This window comes from Arachis stenosperma, chromosome 9 (assembly GCF_014773155.1).
Source record: "Arachis stenosperma cultivar V10309 chromosome 9, arast.V10309.gnm1.PFL2, whole genome shotgun sequence".
NCBI classification, from domain to species: Eukaryota; Viridiplantae; Streptophyta; class Magnoliopsida; order Fabales; family Fabaceae; genus Arachis; species Arachis stenosperma.
In genome coordinates this window covers 151,362,017-151,376,423 of record NC_080385.1, presented here as the reverse complement: position 1 = coordinate 151,376,423, position 14,407 = coordinate 151,362,017, and the positions used below count along the sequence as shown (strand labels likewise).

Below are 14,407 nucleotides of genomic sequence, written 5' to 3'. Positions count from 1 at the left end.
TTTTAACAAAAAGAGTTAAAAAGGACTTAATTAAAAATTTTATTTAATATAAAAATTTAATTATAAATTTTTAAATTATAAAAATTTAATTAAAAATTTAACAAGATTATAGAAACTAATAAAATAATTAACTTTAAATATAATACTGTACAATTCAAGTAACTATTATTTATATTATAATTTTACTGGTGATGTTGCATTGCTTTATGAGAAGTGGTAAGAGTTAGTCGATTTTATGATTTGTAGTTATCAATTAATTATCATTAACAATTTTAATGGTGTGAGATTATATATAATTATGTGGGATTACTCATTTTTTTGTTGGTTAAGTGATGGCTGGGTTTTGTTAGGTAGATAATGATTTTTGTAAACAATGTGAACAATGGGTTTTAGAATGGACTAATAAAGTAAAAAATACTTCATCCCCAAATTACCTCCTAAACCTTAACATTAAGATAACTATATGCATACCAAGTAAATTGAACATCCAGCCATTGTTAACTATGCATGAGTAAATCGAATCAAAAGAAATAACCATCCAATTAAAAAATAGTCAAATTATAATATAAATTTTTTTACTATCTTTTTTTAAAACTTTTAACTTCAATAAAATTGTTCAAAATAATATTTATCAATAGAACCATCTTTATTTTAAAAAATAAGTCACATAATTTACATATATACAAAATTGTAAAATAAAATAAATAAAGTTAATAACTAAAAGAATAATAAAAATAAAAATGTTTAAAAATTATATAATTATTAATTTTGTAGTAGTAATCACTTTTTTATTTAATAAAAAAATAAAAATCATTGGCCCAGTGTAAACCCCGGTTAAATTAGTAGATAATTAGTCAATAAATTAGTTTTTAATAAGGAGGATTAGAAATGTGAATATTATATTAAATTAGGGTAGAGCTCATCGAAACGAGAATTTTGACACTAATTTCGAAGAAAACGGTCCAAAATTGAACTGAACGGGCCGAACCGGTTGAACCGGGCCCAAACCGGACCATCGGTCCAACCGGGCCATCACATTAAATGAGCCCAACAGCTCTTCTCTCCCACATTTCACCCGATAGCAGCGTGAAGCACCCAGGGAAGAGAAGTAGCGCCGAACCTTTACGGCAAACTTCCGTACGCCGTAACTTCTCCGTCCGAGCTCCGATCGCCGCACCGTTTGCAGCCACGCATCCACCGCGTCGAGCTCTACATCTCTACCGGAACAATTTTATAGGTAAGCCCTTAAATGTTCTCAGCCACTCTTTTTCCCCAATTTTCGAAATATAGGAAGGGAAGTTGAATTTCTTTGATTTCTTATGTTTTAGGATCCAATTAGCTTGAGGAAAACGTTCACTCTTGCTTATGTGAAGTTTGGGTAAGGTGAGGATACGATGATTCTATTTTAATTTCATTAAATTTGAGCTTTGAGTATTAAATTGGATATATGTATGTTATAAATATGTATTAGGTTGTGAATAAATAATTGGAGCTTGAAATTGTGAATATTGGAACTTGGGGGAAGCTGATTAGTTGAATTTTGAAGGGGCTGCCTTGGTTTTAAATAATTTGCTTTGGTCGTTACGTGGAAATCGGCCAAGGTATGGTTTAGGTTTCTTGCATTTAATATATAATGTTTTGTGAAAACTTAGGCTAGACGACCATAGGATCAGTTGGAATGCAGGTGTATGTTTAATGTTTAGTAATTTGTCGATGAATATATTTGGTTGAAGTTTATTGGATAATTAGTTATTAATTTTGGATGGTGAATGTTGTTATGTTAATTTGGAGAGAATCATGGTTGAATGTTATTGTTGATGAACATAGTTGGTTAGGTACTTGTTGATTAACTAATAATTTGGTGAATTATTGATTTGAGGTATTTTGTGTTAGAAGCCTAGGATTAGTGAACTATGATTCTTAGTTGAATTTTGGTTGTTGGATTTGAATATTGTATGAGTATAATTGTTGATCTAAGGTAGATTTATTGTGGTAATTGTTATGATGATGAGAAAGGGTATGTTGAATTGAAGAGAATGCAGGTTTGGACCCGAAAAGGGTGGCAAAGTTCGAGTTTTAGAGGAGATGCTGCCGAAATTTTATAAAAATTAGAGATTTTGTTTATATGATTATTTAAAAAGATCTAGATTCAAAGGTTATATGGTTTGATTTAGAGTTATTAAGAAAATGAGCATGCTTTAAATTTGATTCATTTAGAAAAGAATGAATTATGTTTTGAATTCAAACTACTGATGGACGAAATAGGAGGTGTGATAATGAAGGATAAGGATTGAATATGATTGACGTATAATGATGAATGAGATGCGATTGAGAATGATGTGGATGTTGATGAATTATAATTGAATTATTTATATGGCTTATGAATTTGAATAATCTGAGATACGAGATTCCCTGGATTAAGTGCCGTGGCTTGCCACCACGTGTACCAGGTTGAAAACTCAATACTCTGTTGACCCTGTGACGTAAGTGTGACCGGGCACTATATAAATTCCCGGGAATGTCACCCCCATTGAGCAATATTGATTATTTGAGAAAAATCTATGCATAGACTCTTGGGGATGCACGTCGGAGGACAGTCTAAGGACAATTCAGACTTGTCGGATTGGCTGGATAATCGACAGATGAGCCTCATCAGCCATAGGACAGGCATGCATCATATGCATATTACTTGAATTACTTGCATGTGCTTTAATTGGGTGTGCCTACATGTACTTGCCATGTTAAATGTGTATTTGTTACTTGCAATATTTGTAACCTTCTTGTGCTTGCCTTTATCTGTCAATTTGTCTGTAAAAATGCATGATAGAGTTGGAAGTATGGAGGAATGGTAGTATGGGACTTAGATTTAAGGTTAAGTTAAGTTAGGTTTAAATATTCTTAGAAAACCACCCTTTATGGCTTCTGTTTAATACTTTAAGCTCTATAATCTGAGTGTCGGTGTTCTAGGATTGCCTCTGGCATTCCCAGGACCTTATATATTATATGTGTGGCACCTTTACCATACTGAGAACCTCCGGTTCTCATTCCATACTATGTTGTTGTTTTTCAGATGCAGGTCGAGAGGCATCTTGTTAGGTGTCTGGTCTTTTGAAGCGAAGTGATTATTGGGTTACTTTGTTATGCTATGATGTATATATATGTATATATGTACTTGGCTTTCTCTCCGCATAACTTGTTCTTTTTTTTATCCTCTTAGAGGTTTATGGAGAGATAGGATTGTGTATATGTACTTTTGGGTTTTGGATATGTATGTATATATGTGTAAATATTCTCCGACCAGACTTGACTTCGCAAGCTGAGTTAGGAGCTTGTTATTTTGTATCCTTGGCACTCTATTCCTACTTCTGTTATCTGATGTTTAGTAGTTATGGTTTTTCTTAGCACGCAAGTTAACTCGTTCCTTGAGCGTTGCGCTTTTATTTCGCGATTTTTATTTTCCCTATTTTTCAAGGCTCCAAGCATATTATAATTCTTCTACTATTATACGTACTCATTTTATTTTAGAGGTCGTAATACCACACCACCTCTGTTTACGACTTAAGCGTAAAGCTTTGTGTGGTAGGGTGTTACATTATGGTATCAGAGCAGTTCGTTCCTATAGAGCCTGAAAGACGGACTGATTGTACTTCTGTGCATTCTCTGTATATGTGTTTATGTGCTATTAGGATATCTGACTGATATATATGGCATAAACGTCTGTGAGCATGCATTTGGAACTTAAAGCATTAGACCTGCGGTATTGAGGCTGATCAACTTAATATCACTTGTTTGGTGTGTATAAGGACCAGATGTCGACTCGCAGACGCGGTCGCGGTTGAGGTAGAGGTAGGATAGGCATCGTTACTCCTAGCCCGGTAGAGAATGATCCAGTAGACTTTATGGCTGTCCTGGGAAATATGGCTGCAGCTATGCAGGTGACAGCCGAGGCACTTGGTAATAAGATAAACCAGGGTAATCACGAGAACAATAATGATGAGGACGGTCCTATGACACTTGCTACATTTCTGAAAGTTCACCCTCCGACCTTCAGGGGAACCTCAATCCCACTGATACAGATAATTGGATTCAGGCTCTAGAAAAGGCGTTACAGCCACAGCAGGTTCCTGAGGAGTAATGGGTTGAATTTGGAACTTATCAGTTGCAAGGTGAAGTTTAGTATGGGTGACAGGGGACATGATGTATCCTGCAGGCAGGTGACGCTGTGATAGTCGGGAGATTGGTTATTTAAGAACCATGTTTTGCTTGATTGTTCTGAGAAGTCAGTACAGTTTATGCCGGAATGGTCAGAAGTGCCGGTTGTTGTGAATAGTTATTATTTGAATTCTATGATAGTAAACTGTTCTGGAACTGGATGTCAGGGTGTTATGTTATTAACTGTGGGAGTACCAGGTGATGATCAGAGTTTAGAGCAGATTCCGGTTGTATGTGAATTTCCAGATGTATTTCCGGATGATATTAATGAATTTCCATCAAACCTAGAGGTTGAATTTGCAATCGAGTTGGTACCTGGATCTGGTCCAATTTCAATTACTCCTTATAGGATGTCACCTTTAGAAATGGCTGAACTGAAGGCTCAGCTGGAAGATCTGTTAGGTAATCATTTCATCCGACCAAGTGTTTCTCCGTGGGGAGCACCAGTGTTACTAGTAAAGAAGAAGGATGGGAGTATGCGATTGTGTGTCGACTATCGGCAGTTGAATAAGATCACTGTGAAGAACAAATATCCATTGCTTAGAATCGATGATCTAATGGATCAGTTATAGGGTGCCGGTGTGGTTTCTAAGATTGATATGAGATCCGGATATCATCAGATAAGGGTTAGAGATGAGGATATTCCGAAGACTGCTTTCAGGACGCGTTATGGTCATTATGAGTATACAGTGATGTCTTTTGGGTTAACTAATGCCCCGGCAGTATTTATGGATTATATGAACAGAATTTTTCGACCGTATCTGGACAAGTTTGTTATTGTCTTCATTGATAACATTCTTGTTTATTCTAAGACTGAAGAGGAGCATGCTGATCACTTGCGAACTGTGCTGCAAATTCTGAGAGATAGGAAGTTGTAAGGTGAAGTTCGAGTTTTAGAGGAGATGCTGCCGAAATTTTATAAAAATTAGAGATTTTGTTTATATGATTATTTAAAAAGATCTAGATTCAAAGGTTATATGGTTTGATTTAGAGTTATTAAGAAAATGAGCATGCTTTAAATTTGATTCATTTAGAAAAGAATGAATTATGTTTTGAATTCGAACTACTGATGGACGAAATGGGAGGTGTGATAATGAAGGATAAGGATTGAATATGATTGATGTATGATGATGAACGAGATGCGATTGAGAATGATGTGGAGGTTGATGAATTATAATTGAATTATTTGTATGGCTTGAATAATTTAATGATCTGAGATACGAGGTTCTCTGGATTAAGTGCCGTGGCTTGCCACCACGTGTACTAGGTTAAAAACTCGATACTCTGTTGACCCTACGACGTAAGTGTGACCGGGCACTATATAAATTTCCGGGAATGTTACCCCCATTGAGCAATATTGATTATTTGAGAAAAAGCTATGCATGGACTCTTGGGGATGCACGTCGGAGGACAGTCTAAGGACAATTCAGACTTGTCGGGTTGGCTGGATAACCGACAGATGAGCCTCATCAGGCATAGGACAGGCATGCATCATATGCATATTAATTGAATTACTTGCTTGTGCTTTAATTGGGTGTGCCTACATGTACTTGCCATGTTAAATGTGTATTTGTTACTTGCAGTATTTGTAACCTTCTTGTGCTTGCCTTTATCTGTCTATTTGTCTGTGAAAATGCATGATGGAGTTGGAGGTATGGAGGAATGGCAGTATGGGACTTAGATTTAAGGTTAAGTTAAGTTAGGTTTAAATATTCTTAGAAAACCACCCTTTATGGCTTCTGTTTAATACTTTAAGCTCTATAATCTGAGTGTCGGTGTTCTAGGATTGCCTCTGGCATTCCCAGGACCTTATATATTATGTGTGTGGCACCTTTACCATACTGAGAACCTCCGGTTCTCATTCCATACTATGTTGTTGTTTTTCAGATGCAGGTCGAGAGGTATCTCGTTAGGCGTCTGGTCTCTTGAAGCGAAGTGATTATTGGGTTACTTTGTTATGCTATGATGTATATATATGTATATATGTACTTGGCTTTCTCTCCGCATAACTTGTTCTTTTTTTTATCCTCTTAGAGGTTTATGGAGAGATAGGATTGTGTATATGTACTTTTGGATTTTGGATATGTATGTATATATGTGTAAATATTCTTTGACCAGACTTGACTTCGTAGGCGGAGTTAGGAGCTTGTTATTTTGTATCCTTGGCACTCTATTCCTACTTCTATTATCTGATGTTTAGTAGTTATGGTTTTTCTTAGCACGCAAGTTAACTCGTTCCTTGAGCGTTGCGCTTTTATTTCGCGATTTTTATTTTCCCTATTTTTCAAGGCTCCTAGCATATTATAATTCTTCTACTATTATACGTACTCATTTTATTTTAGAGGTCGTAATACCACACCACCTCTGTTTACGACTTAAGCGTAAAGCTTTGTGTGGTAGGGTGTTACACCCGGCGGGTCGACCTGCTCCGCCCCGCCAAAACCTACAAATTTAGCGGTGCAGATTTAACAGATTTTTTTTATTTGACGGATTCCAAAATCTAACCCAATCCGCCTTTTTAGCGGGTTTGACGGGTTAGCCCGACGGGTTCGACCCGTTTTGTCAACCCTAGTTTTAAGTGTTTTGTTTGTCTCTTTATTTATTTATTTTTACTCATTGATACTATATTCTACTATGATAAATGGATAGTTTGTTTGTTTGTAAACCATAGGAATAATGAAGGAAATATATGAAGCAAAGTTAAGTGATGAGCAATCTCGTGTGTTGCTACGTGCTGCGTGCAATGCATTTTCTCTGGAAAATGAAGAAGAAATCTCAAAAAGTAGAATGTCGGAGGCGATACTTATGGCAGCACAACGAGGGAACGCCACATTTATTGTTGAAGCATTAAAGGCGCAATTTAGCCTTTTGTGGACATGGAACAAAGATGAAAGGCGCATATTTTCTGTTGCTGTTCAGTATCGCCAAGCAAGTATTTACAATCTTCTTCATGGTCTTACTCTCAAGCCTTTATTTCCAAGCTCCTATGACGCCTATGGCAATTATATGCTTCATATGGCAGGAATGCTAACTCCACCAGAACAGCTTAATCCTATTCCCGGGGCACTTTTACAAATGCAACGAGAACTTCAATGGTTCAAGGTATACTATAATCATATATTTATTTCAAATAAATGAAATAAAATTACTTCAACTCTCCGCATTATTTTTTTTCTGATTTACATAAAAGAATTTATCAAAATATTATAATAACTCTAAACCATAAAGAATGTTTTTGAAAATTTTAAATGTTTGACAAATATTTTAAAAAAAATCAAAATGATGAAAACATCGTCCTCAAAAAGTTAAAAATTTAAAATCATATTTTGATGTGGCGTTTTGTGATCTTTTATTAATGACTGGAATTTTTTCAAAAAATGAACAAAAAGTCTTGTGATTGAATTTTATTCAAACTTTACATAAATCTTCGAAATAGTTATCGAAATCATCTTACAAAAATAACAAACAAATATATAGATTGTTTTTCAAATATAAATATTATTTGAGACTTATACAAAAAAATATTTTTACTATTTTTTTCATATTTTTAAATTTTTTGAAGATATTTTTGTTCGTTTAATTTGTTTAGGAATAATAATTTTATCAATACCTAAATTTTTTTACAACAGGTTTTTGATAGCCTGCTCTCATAATAAATTTACCAATAATTGAGTAGCTTCCAATATAGCTAATGAATATTAGTTAGAATAAAATCAATTTGATTTATGCAAGTGTACCAAATTATTCCAATTACCCAATAGATTTTATTGAGTAGTTAACAATCGTGAAATAATAAATTTTAATACAAGTTCTTACTTTTGGTATTAAAAATATTTAATAACAAAAAAAAAATTAGTTATAATTTATTTTATTTAATATTTATTAATACAATCAATAATTAATGAAAATTAAATAAAACAAATTTTTACTGTTTTTTTTTTATCAATTTAACATTAGCGTACCTTAATTTCATGGGGTCGTGTATGTGTAGGAAGTGGAGAGTATCACGCCACCTAACGTAAAGCAACAATTGAACATAAGGAGTTAGTGAAAGAAGGTGAGAAATGGACCAAAGGAACGGCAGGTTCTTGTGGTGTTGTAGCAGCTTTTGTAGCTACCATCATTTTTGCTGCTGCTTTCACTGTTCTCGGTGGCAATGACCAAATCAAGGGATATCCAATTTTCTTGCATAAAAATCTATTTATGCTGTTTATAATATCAGATGCTGTGTCACTCTTCTCTTCCACAACTTCACTGCTTATGTTTCTGGGGCTCCTCACTTCTCGCTATGCAGAAGATGATTTTCTCAAGTCACTGCCCACGAAGCTCATTATAGGCCTTTCCGCTATGTTAATCTCTCTTGCAACTATGATGGCAGCCTTCTGTACCGCTCTTTTCCTTATGCTTCAAGAGAAATCAAGGATTGTTATTCCCGTAACCTTGCTTATTGTTTCCATTCCGATTACTTTATACATTTGGTTGCAGTTTTGATGAGCGGATAATTTATACGCTTTTTGGCATAGTTTTTACATAGTTTTTAATAAGTTTAAGCTACTTTTAGGGATGTTTTCCTTAGTTTTTATGATTAATTCATATTTCTGGACTTTACTATGAGTTTGTGTGTTTTTCTGTGATTTCAGGTAAATTCTGGCTGAAATTGAGGGATTTGAGCAAAACTCTGAAAGAGGCTGACAAAAGGACTGCTGATGCTGTTGGATTCTGACCTCCCTGCACTCGAAATGGATTTTCTGGAGCTACAGAACTCCAATTGGCGCGCACTCAACGGCGTTGGAAAGTAGACATCCAGGGCTTTCCAGCAATATATAATAGTCCATACTTTATTCGGAAACTGACGATGTAACTTGGCGTTAAACGCCAAGTTCATGCTGCTGTCTGGAGTTAAACGCCAGAAAAACGTCATGATCCGGAGTTGAACGCCCAAAACACGTCATAACTCAGAGTTCAACTCCAAGAGAAGCCTCAGCTCGTGGATAGATCAAGCTCAGCCCAAGCACACACCAAGTGGACCCCGGAAGTGGATTTATGCATCAATTACTTACTCATGTAAACCCTAGTAGCTAGTCTAGTATATATAGGAGACTTATCTATTGTATTAGACATCTTTGGTCTCAGTTTTATTTTATTCTTCATCCTAAGAGGCTATTGATCACGTTTTAGGGGGCTGGCCATTCGGCCATGCCTGAACCTTTTACTTATGTATTTTCAACGGTGGAGTTTCTGCACACCATAGATTAAGGGTGTGGAGCTCTGCTGTACCTCAAGTATCAATGCAATTCTATCTTCTTTTATTCGGTCTCTATCTTATTCTTATTCCAAGATATTCATTCGTACCCAAGAACATGATGAATGTGATGAGTTAGATAACCCTCATTATCATTCTCACTTATGAACGCGCGTGATTGACAACCACTTCCGTTCTACATGCAACAAGGCTTGAATGTGTATCTCTTAGATTCCCCAACAGAATCTTCGTGGTATAAGCTAGATAGATGGCGGCATTTATGAGGATCCGGAAAGTCCAACCTTGTCTGTGGTGTTCCGAGTAGGATCCTGGGAATCCGGAAAGTCTCACCTTGTCTGTGGTATTCCGAGTAGGATTCCGGTAATGAATGACTGTGACGTGCTTCAAACTTGCAACCTGCTGGGCGTTAGTGACAAACGCAAAAGAATCAAGGGATTCTATTCCAGTAGGAGCGGGAACCAACCGGTGATTAGCCGTACTGTGACAGAGTGCGTGAGCATTAGTTTTCACTGCGAGGATGGGATGTAGCCATCAACCATGGGTGATGCCTCCAGACTGGTTAGCTGTGCGAGTGACAGCCGCATAGGATATTTCCCCGAGAGGATTGAAAGTAGCCACAGCTGATGGTGAACCCCTATACAAAGCTTGCCATGGAAAGGAGTAAGAAGGATTGAGTAGAAGCAGTAGGAGAGCAGGCGTCCTTGGGCTCTACAGCATCTCCATCCGTTTATCTGAAATTCCCACCAATGAATCTGCATAAGTCTTCTATCCCTTTTATTATTTCTATTTTATTATTTGAATCTAATCAAGTATCATGTTTAATCTCCCTAACTGAGATTTACAAGGTGACCATAGCTTGCTTCATACCAACAATCTCTGTGGATTCGACCCTTACTCACGTAAGGTTTATTACTTGGACGACCCAGTACACTTGCTGGCTAGTTGAACGGAGTTGTGAAAATAAACAGTGCCCTAAGAGTAAACTCATCAAAGTATAAAGAACATGTGATCACAATTTCGTCCACCAAGTTTTTGGCGCCGTTGCCGGGGATTGTTCGAGTATGGACAACTGACGGTTCATCTTGTTGCTCAGATTAGGTAATTTTCTTTTCAAAAATCTTTTTCAAAATTTTTCTTTTATTTTTCGTTTTTCTAAATTTTATTTTCGAAAAAAAATTAATAAAAATACAAAACAAAATTAGAAAATCATAAAAAAAAATATTTTGTGTTCTTGATTGAGTCTTGAGTCAATTTTTAAGTTTGGTGTCAATTGCATGCTTTAAAAATTTTTTCTTGCATTTTTCGAAAATCCCATGCATTCATAGTGTTCTTCATGATCTTCAAGTTGTTCTTGATAAGTCCTCTTGTTTTGATCTTGATGTTTTCTTGTTTTGTATTGTTTGTTGTTTTTCATGTGCATTTTTGCATTCATATTTTCCATGCATTAAAGATTTCTAAGTTTGGTGTCTTGCATGTTTTCTTTGCATCAAAAAAAAATTTTTTTTTTCAAAATTGTGTTCTTGATGTTCATCATGATCTTCAAAGTGTTCTTGGTGTTCATCTTGACATTCATAGCATTCTTGCATGCATCTTGAGTCTTGATCCAAAATTTTCATGTTTTGGGTCATTTTTGTGTTTTTCTTTAAAAATTCAAAAATAAAAAAAATATCTTTTCCTTAATTCCCTCCAAAATTTCGAAATTTTGGTTTGACTTGGTCAAACATTTTTAAAATTAGTTGTTTCTTACAAGTCAAGTCAAAATTTCAATTTTAAAAATCTTATCTTTTCAAAATCTTTTTCAAAAATCATATCTTTCTCATTTTTTTTATTATTTTCGAAAATTTTCAAAATATTTTCAAAATCTTTTTCTTATCTTTATATCATATTTTCGAAAATTCACTAATAATTAATGTGATTGGTTCAAAAATTTGAAGTTTGTTACTTTCTTGTTAAGAAAGGTTCAATCTTTAAAGTTCTAGAATCTTATCTTGTAGTTTCTTGTTAGTTAAGTCTTTTTAAAAATTAAATCTTTTTCAAAATATCTTTTTCTTAAAACTTTTATTTTATCTTTATCTTATCTTTTTCAAAAATTTTATCTTTTTCAAAATTTGATTTCAAAATATCTTATCTAACTTCCTATCTTCTTATCTTTTTCAAAATTTGATTTCAAATCTTTTTCAATCAACTAACTAACTTGTTGTTTGTTTCTTATCTTTTTCAAAACCACCTAACCACTTTTTCCTCTCTAATTTTCGAAAATTCTCCCTCTCTTTTTCAAAAATTCTTTTTGTTTTGAATTTTAATTTTAATTATATTTTGTCTTTGATTTTCGAAAATTACTAACCTCTTTTTCAAAAATTATTTTCGAATTTTCTCCCTCTCTTCTCTTTTCTTCTTCTATTTAATTAATTAATTACTAACACTTATCTTCACCTCTCTTCATCTAAAAATCCGAATTCTCCATCTCCATTCTTCTACCCTTTTCTTCTTCTACTAACATAAAGGAATCTCTATACTGTGACATAGAGGATTCCTCCTTCTTTTCTTGTTCTCTTCTCCTTCATATGAGCAGGAACAGGGAAAAAGGCACTCTTGTTGAAATTGATCCAGAACCTGAAAGGACTCTGAAGAGAAAATTAAGAGAAGCTAAATTACAACAATCCAGAAGAGACCTTCTTGAAATTTTCGAACAAGAGAAAGAGATGGCAGCCGAAAATAATAATAATAATGCAAGGAGAATGCTTGGTGACTTCACTAAGCCAACGTCCAAGTTTGATGGAAGAAGCATCTCCATTCCTGCCATTGGAGCCAATAACTTTGAGCTTAAGCCTCAACTAGTTGCTTTAATGCAACAAAACTGCAAGTTTTATGGACTTCCATCTGAAGATCCTTACCAGTTTTTAACTGAGTTCTTGCAGATCTGTGACACTGTAAAGACAAATGGAGTTAATCCTGAAGTCTACAGACTCTTGCTTTTCCCTTTTGCTGTAAGAGACAGAGCTAGAGTATGGTTGGATTCACAACCCAAGGACAGCCTGGACTCATGGGATAAGCTTGTCACTGCATTCTTAGATAAGTTCTTTCCTCCTCAAAAGCTGAGCAAGCTGAGAGTGGATGTTCAAACCTTCAAACAAAAAGATGGTGAATCCCTCTATGAAGCTTGGGAAAGATACAAGCAGCTGACCAAAAGATGTCCATCTGACATGTTTTCAGAATGGACCATATTAGATATATTCTATTATGGTCTCTCTGAATTTTCGAAAATGTCATTGGACCATTCTGCAGGTGGATCTATTCACCTGAAGAAAACGCCTGAAGAGGCTCAAGAACTCATTGACATGGTTGCAAACAACCAATTCATGTACACTTCTGAGAGGAATTCCGTGAATAATGGGGTACCTCAGAAGAAAGGAGTTCTTGAAATTGATGCTCTGAATGCCATATTGGCTCAGAACAAAGTGTTGACTCAACAGGTCAACATGATCTCTGAAAATCTGAATGGATTGCAACATGCATCCAACAGTACTAGAGAGGTAGCTTCTGAAGAAGCTTATGATCCTGAGGACCCTGCCATGGCAGAGGTTAATTACTTAGGTGAACCTTATGGAAACACCTATAACTCATCATGGAGAAATCATCCAAATTTCTCCTGGAAGGATCAACAAAAACCTCAACAAGGTTTTAACAATGGTGGACGTAATAGGCTAGGCAATAGCAAGCCATATCCATCATCTTCTCAGCAACAGACAGAGAATTCTGAACAAAACAATTCTAATTTAGCAAATATAGTCTCTGATCTGTCAAAGGCCACTTTTAGTTTCATGAATGAAACAAGATCCTCTATTAGAAATCTGGAGGCACAAGTGGGCCAGCTAAGTAAGAAAGTCATTGACACTCCTCCCAGTACTCTCCCAAGCAATACAGAAGAAAATCCAAAAGGAGAGTGCAAGGCCATTGATTTAATCAAAGTAGCCGAATGCACAAAGGAGGAGGAGGACGAAAATCCCAGTGAGGAAGACCTCCTGGGACGTTCCTCAAGCAAGAAGGAGTTTCCTATTAAGGATCCAGAGGAATCTGAGGCTCATCTAGAGACCATAGAGATTCCTTTAAATCTCCTTCGGCCATTCATGAGCTCTGAAGAATATTCATCCTCTGAAGAGAATGAAGATGTGACTGGAGAGCAAGTTGCTCAATACTTAGGAGCTATCATGAAGCTGAATGCCAAGCTGTTTGGTAATGAGACCTGGGAAAGTGAACCTCCCTTGCTCATTAGTGAACTAGATACTTGGATTCAGAGGACTCTACCTCAAAAGAAACAAGATCCTGGCAAATTCTTAATACCTTGCACCATTGGAACCATGAGCTTTGAAAAAGCTCTATGTGATCTTGGGTCAGGAATAAATCTTATGCCACTCTCTGTGATGGAGAAGCTGGGAATCATTGAGGTACAACCTGCCTTGTTCTCATTACAATTGGCAGATAAGTCCATAAGACAAGCTTATGGAATAGTAGAGGACGTGCTAGTAAGGGTTGAAGGCCTTTACATCCCTACTGATTTCATAATCCTAGACACTAGGAAGGAAGATGATGAATGCATCATCCTAGGAAGACCTTTCCTAGCCACAGCAGGAGCTGTGATAGATGTCAACAGAGGTGAGTTAGTCCTTCAATTGAATGGGGACTACCTTGTGTTTCAGGCACATGACCATCCCTCTGTGACAAAAGAGAGTAAGCATGAAGAGCTTCTCTCAGTTCAGAGTCAAGAAGAGCCCACACAGTCAAACTCTAAGTTTGGTATTGTGAGGCCACAACCAAACTCTAAGTTTGGTGTACAAACCCCATATCCAAACTCTAAGTTTGGTGTTGGGAATACCACACTTAAGTTGACCTGATCACCTTGTGGCTCCATGAGAGCCACTGTCAAGCTACTGA

At 35.8% G+C, this 14,407-nt stretch overlaps 1 pseudogene; it reads left to right on the top strand.

Annotated features, from left to right (window-relative positions):
• Nucleotides 1-1,076: 1,076 nt before the first annotated feature.
• Nucleotides 1,077-14,407, top strand: part of LOC130950103 (uncharacterized) — an 88,526-nt pseudogene continuing 75,195 nt past the window's right edge.